Source organism: Colletes latitarsis, unplaced genomic scaffold, assembly GCF_051014445.1.
Source record: "Colletes latitarsis isolate SP2378_abdomen unplaced genomic scaffold, iyColLati1 scaffold0024, whole genome shotgun sequence".
NCBI lineage: Eukaryota > Metazoa > Arthropoda > Insecta > Hymenoptera > Colletidae > Colletes > Colletes latitarsis.
In genome coordinates, this window is record NW_027488374.1 from 5,377,044 (window position 1) to 5,384,239 (window position 7,196).

Sequence of the window (7,196 nt, forward strand, 5' to 3'; positions counted from 1 at the left end):
ACATTCAATTAAACCTGGTACTGATAAATATTTTTGAGGGTAACGCATGTTAGGTCTAGGTTAGGCCGGGGATTTTCCCTCATCAGACACATACTTTCGCATTCTTCACATACTTGTTGAACGGATCCTGGGTTTTTTGTGGTTTGGATCACGTAGTAATGTGGTACCACACTGAAACATTCAATTAAACCTGGTCTTGATAAATGTTTTAGAGGATTACGCATGTTGTGTCTGGGATAGGTCTGGAATTTGCCCTCAACAGGCTCATAGTTTCGCGTTTTTCACATACTTGTTGAACAGATCCTGGGTTTTTTCTGTTTTGGATCACGTAGTAATGTGGTACCACACTGAAACAGTCCATTAAACCTGGTTTCGATCAATATTTTAGAGAATAACTCATGTTAGGTCATGGTTAGGTCTGGGATTTGCACTCATCAGGCTCGTACTTCCGCATTCTCCACATACTTGTTCAGCAGATCCTGGTTTTTTTCAGGTTTGGATCACGTAGTAACGAGGTACCACACTGAAACATTCAATTAAACCTGGTCTTGATAAATATTTTAGAGGATAACGCATGTTAGGTTATGGGTTAGGTCTAGGATTTGCCCTCATCAGGCTCATACTTTCGCATATTTCCCATACTTGATGGCTAGATCCAGGGCTTTTTCTGGATTGGATCACGTAGCAATGTGGTACCACACTGAAACAGTCGATTAAACCTGGTTTCCATCAATATTTTAGAGGACAACGCAAGTTAGGTCTGGTGTAGGTCTGGGATTTGCCCTCACCAGGGTCCTATTTCCGCGCTCTTCACATACTTGGTGAACAGATCCTGGGTATTTTTCTGGTTTGGATCACGCAGTAATGTGGTACCACACTGAAATAGTCGATTAAACCTGTTTTCGATCAGTATTTTAGAGGATAACGCTAGTTATGTCTGGGATAGTTCCGGGATTTGCCCTCGTCAGGCTCATAATTTCGCATTCTTCACATACTTGTTGTACAGATCCTGGGATTTTTTCTGGTTTGGATCACATAGTAATGTGGTACCACACTGAAACAGTCGATTAAACTTGGTTTCGATCAATATTTCAGAGGACAACGCAAGTTAGGTCTGGGATAGGTCTGGGATTTGCCCTCATCAGGGTCATATTTTCGCGTTCTTCACATACTTGTTGAACTGATCCTAGGTATTTTTCTGGTTTGGATCACATAGTAATGTGGTACCACACTGAAACAGTCGATTAGACCTGGTTTCGATCGATATTTCTGAGGATAACTCATGTTAGGTCTAGGTTAGGCCCGGGATTTGCCCTCATCAGGGTCATATTTCCGCGTTCTTCACATACTTGTTGAACAGAACCTGGGTATTTTTCTGGTTTGGATCACGTAGTAATGTGGTACCACACTGAAATAGTCGATTAAACCTGGTTTCGATCAATATTTTAGAGGATAACGCAAGTTATGTCTGGGATAGGTCCGGGATTTGCCCTCGTCAGGCTCATACTTTCGCATTCTTCACATACTTGTTGTACAGATCCTGGGTTTTTTTCTGGTTTGGATCACATAGTAATGTGGTACCACACTGAAACAGTCGATTAAACCTGGTTTCGATCAATATTTTAGTGGACAACGCAAGTTAGGTCTGGGATAGGTCGGGGATTTGCCCTGATCAGGCTCGTACTTTCGCGTTCTTCACATACTTGTTGACAGATCCTGGGTATTTTTCTGGTTTGGATCACGTAATGATGTGGTACCACCCTGAAACATTCAATTAAACCTGGTACTGATAAATATTTTTGAGGGTAACGCATGTTAGGTCTAGGTTAGGCCGGGGATTTTCCCTCATCAGACACATACTTTCGCATTCTTCACATACTTGTTGAACGAATCCTGGGTTTTTTCAGGTTTGGATCACGTAGTAATGTGGTACGACACTGAAACATTCAATTAAACCTGGTCTTGATAAATATTTTAGAGGATAACGCATGTTAGGTTATGGGTTTGGACTAGGATTTGCCCTCATCAGGCTCATACTTTCGCATATTACTCATACTTGATGGCTAGATCCAGGGCTTTTTCTGGATTGGATCACGTAGTAATGTGGTACCACACTGAAACAGTCAATTAAACCTGGTTTCTATCAATATTTTAGAGTTCAACGCAAGTTAGGTCTGGTATAGGTCTGGGATTTGCCCTCATCAGGGTCATATTTTCGCGTACTTCACATACTTGTTGAACAGATCCTGGGTGTTTTTCTGGTTTGGATCAGGTAGTAATGTGGTACCACACTGAAACAGTCGATTAAACCTGGTTTCGGTCAATATTTTTGAGGATAACTCATGTTAGGTCTAGGTTAGGCCAGGGATTTGCCCTCATCAGGGTCATATTTCCGCGTTCTTCACATACTTGTTGAACAGATCCTGGGTATTTTTCTGGTTTTGATCACGTAGTAATGTGGTACCACACTGAAATAGTCGATTAAACCTGGCTTCGATTAATATTTTAGAGGATAACACAAGTTATGTCTGGGATAGGTCCGGGATTTGCCCTGATCAGGCTCGTACTTTCGCATATTTCTCATACTTGGTGGCCAGATTCTGGACTTTTTCTGGTTTGGATCCCGTAGTATTGTGGTACCACACTGAAACAATCAATTAAACCTGGTCTTGATAAATATTTTAGAGGATAACGCATGTTAGATCTGGGTTATGTCTAGGATTTGCCCAAATCAGGCTCATAAATTCGCATATTTCTCATACTTCATGGCTAGATACTGGGCTTTTTCAGGATTGGATCACGTAGTCATGTGGTACCACTCTGAAGCAGTAAATTAAACCTAGTTTCGATCAATGTTTTAGAGGAAAACGCAAATTAGGTCTGGGATAGGTCTGGGATTTGCCCTCACGAGGGTCATATTTTCGCATTTTTCACATACTTGTTGAACAGATCCCTGGCTTTTTCTGGTTTGGATCACGTAGTAATGTGATAGCACACTGAAACAGTCCATTAAACCTGGTTTCGATCAATATTTTAGAGGATAACGCATGTTCTGTCTAGGTTAGGCCTGGGATTTTCCCTCATCAGACACATACTTTCGCATTCTTCACATACTTGTTGAACAGATCCTGGATTTTTTCTGGTTTGGGTCACGTAGTAGTGTGATACCACACTGAAACAGTCGATTAAACCTGGTTTCGATCAATATTTTAGAGGATAACGCAAGTTAGGTCTGGGATAGGTCTGGGATTTGCCCTGATCAGGCTCGCACTTTCGCATATTGCTCATACTCGGTGGCCAGATTCTGGACTTTTTCTGGTTTGGATCCCGTAGTATTGTGGTACCACACTGAAACAATCAATTAAACCTGGTCTTGATAAATATTTTAGAGGATAACGCATGTTAGATCTGGGTTATGTCTAGGATTTGCCCAAATCAGGCTCATAAATTCGCATATTTCTCATACTTCATGGCTAGATACTGGGCTTTTTCAGGATTGGATCACGTAGTAATGTGGTACCACAATGAAACAGTAAATTAAACCTAATTTCGATCAATATTTTAGAGGATAACGCAAGTTAGGTCTGGGATAGGTCTGGGATTTGCCCTCATCAGGGTCATATTTTCACATTTTTCACATACTTGTTGAACAGATCCCTGGCTTTTTCTGGTTTGGATCACGTAGAAATGTGGTACCACACTGAAACATTCAATTAAACCTGGTACTGATAAATATTTTTGAGGGTAACGCATGTTAGGTCTAGGTTAGGCCTGGGATTTTCCCTCATCAGACACATACTTTCGCATTCTTCACATACTTGTCGAACGGATCGTGGGTTTTTTCTGGTTTGGATCACGTATTAATGTGGTAGCACACTGAAACAGTCCATTAAACCTGGTTTCGATCAATATTTTAGAGGATAACGCATGTTCTGTCTATGTTAGGCCTGGGGTTTGCCCTCATCAGACTCATACTTTCGCATTTTCCACATACATGTTGAACAGAACCTGGGTATTTTTCTGGTTTGGATCACGTAGTAATGTGGTAGCACACTGAAACAGTCCATTAAACCTGGTTTCGATCAATATTTTTGAGGATGACGCATGTTAGATCTAGGTTAGGCCTGGGATTTGCCCTCATCAGACACATAATTTCGCATTCTCCACATACTTGTTGAACAGATCCTGGGTATTCTTCAGGTTTGGATCAGGTAGTAATGTGGTACCACACTGAAACAGACGATTAAACCTGGTTTCGATCAATATTCTTGAGGATAGCACATGTTAGGTCTAGGTTAGGTCTGGGATTTGCCCTCATCAGGTTCATATTTTCGCGTTCTTCACATACTTGTTGAACGGATCCTGGGTTTTTTCTAGTTTGGATCCTGTAGTAATGTGGTACCACACTGAAACAGTCCATTTAACCTGGTTTCGGTCAATATTTTTGAGGATAACTCATGTTAGGTCTAGGTTAGGCCCGGGATTTGCCCTCATCAGGGTCATATTTCCGCGTTCTTCACATACTTGTTGAACAGATCCTGGGTATTTTTCTGGTTTGGATCAGGTAGTAATGTGGTACCACACTGAAACAGTCCATTTAACCTGGTTTCGATCAATATTATAGAGGATGACGCATGTTATGTCTAGGTTAGGCCTGGGATTTGCCCTCATCAGACACATACTTTCGCATTCTCCACATACTTGTTGAACAGATCCTGGGTTTTTTCAGGTTTGGATCACGTAGTAATGTGGTACCACACTGAAACATTCAATTAAACCTGGTCTTGATAAATATTTTAGAGGATAACGCATGTTAGGTCTGGGTTAGGTCTAGGATTTGCCCTCATCAGGCTCATACTTTCGCATATTTCTCATACTTGAGCCATACTAGATCCAGGGCTTTTTCTGGATTGGATCCTGTAGTAATGTGGTACCACACTGAAATAGTCGATTAAACCTGGTTTCGATCAATATTTTGAAGGATAACGCATTTTAGGTCTAGGTTAGGCCCGGGATTTACCCTCATCAGGGTCATATTTCCGCGTTCTTCACATATTTGTTGAACAGATCCTGGGTATTTTTCTGGTTTGGATCACGTAGTAATGTGGTACCACACTGAAATAGTCGATTAAACCTGGTTTCGATCAATATTTTAGAGGATAGCGCAAGTTATGTCTGGGATAGGTCCGGGATTTGCCCTCGTCAGGCTCATACTTTCGCATTCTTCACATACTTGTTGTACAGATCCTGGGTTTTTTTCTGGTTTGGATCACGTATTAATGTGGTAGCACACTGAAACAGTCCATTAAACCTGGTTTCGATCAATATTTTTGAGGATGACGCATGTTAGATCTAGGTTAGGCCTGGGATTTGCCCTCATCAGACACATAATTTCGCATTCTCCACATACTTGTTGAACAGATCCTGGGTATTCTTCAGGTTTGGATCAGGTAGTAATGTGGTACCACACTGAAATAGTCGATTAAACCTGGTTTCGATCAATATTTTGGAGGATAACGCATTTTAGGTCTAGGTTAGGCCCGGGATTTACCCTCATCAGGGTCATATTTCCGCGTTCTTCACATATTTGTTGAACAGATCCTGGGTATTTTTCTGGTTTGGATCACGTAGTAATGTGGTACCACACTGAAACAGTCGATTAAACCTGGTTTCGGTCAATATTTTAGTGGACAACGCAAGTTAGGTCTGGAATAGCTCTGGGATTTGCCCTGATCAGGCTCGTACTTTCGCGTTCTTCACATACTTGTTGAACAGATCCTGGGTATTTTTCTGGTTTGGATCACGTAGTGATGTGGTACCACACTGAAACATTCAATTAAACCTGGTACTGATAAATATTTTTGAGGGTAACGCATGTTAGGTCTAGGTTAGGCCTGGGATTTTCCCTCATCAGACACATACTTTCGCATTCTTCACATACTTGTCGAACGGATCGTGGGTTTTTTCTGGTTTGGATCACGTATTAATGTGGTAGCACACTGAAACAGTCCATTAAACCTGGTTTCGATCAATATTTTAGAGGATAACGCATGTTCTGTCTAGGTTAGGCCTGGGTGTTTGCCCTCATCAGACACATACTTTCGCATTTTCCACATACATGTTGAACAGAACCTGGGTATTTTTCTGGTTTGGATCACGTAGTAATGTGGTAGCACACTGAAACAGTCCATTAAACCTGGTTTCGATCAATATTTTTGAGGATGACGCATGTTAGATCTAGGTTAGGCCTGGGATTTGCCCTCATCAGACACATAATTTCGCATTCTCCACATACTTGTTGAACAGATCCTGGGTATTCTTCAGGTTTGGATCTGGTAGTAATGTGGTACCACACTGAAACAGACGATTAAACCTGGTTTCGATCAATATTCTTGAGGATAGCACATGTTAGGTCTAGGTCAGGTCTGGGATTTGCCCTCATCAGGTTCATATTTTCGCGTTCTTCACATACTTGTTGAACAGATCCTGGGTATTTTTCTGGTTTGGATCACGTAGTAATGTGGTACCACACTGAAACAGTGCATTAAGCCCGGTTTCGATCAATATTTTAGTGGATAACGCAAGTTAGGTCTGGGATAGGTCTGGGATTTGCCCTCATCAGTGTCATATTTTCGCATTTTTAACATACCTGTTGAACAGATTCCTGACTTTTTCTGGTTTGGATCAAGTAATAATGTGGTACCACACTGAAACAGTCCATTAAACCTGGCTTCGATCAATATTTTAGAGGATAACGCATGTTAGGTCTGGGATAGGTCTGGGATTTGCCCTCATCAGGCTCATAGTTTCGCGTTTTTAACATACTTGTTGAACAGATCCTGGGTTTTTTCTGGTTTGGATCACGTAGTAATGTGGTACCACACTGAAACAGACGATTAAACCTGGTTTCGATCAATATTCTTGAGGATAGCACATGTTAGGTCTAGGTTAGGTCTGGGATTTGCCCTCATCAGGTTCATATTTTCGCGTTCTTCACATACTTGTTGAACGGATCCTGGGTTTTTTCTAGTTTGGATCCTGTAGTAATGTGGTACCACACTGAAACAGTCCATTTAACCTGGTTTCGGTCAATATTTTTGAGGATAACTCATGTTAGGTCTAGGTTAGGCCCGGGATTTGCCCTCATCAGGGTCATATTTCCGCGTTCTTCACATACTTGTTGAACAGATCCTGGG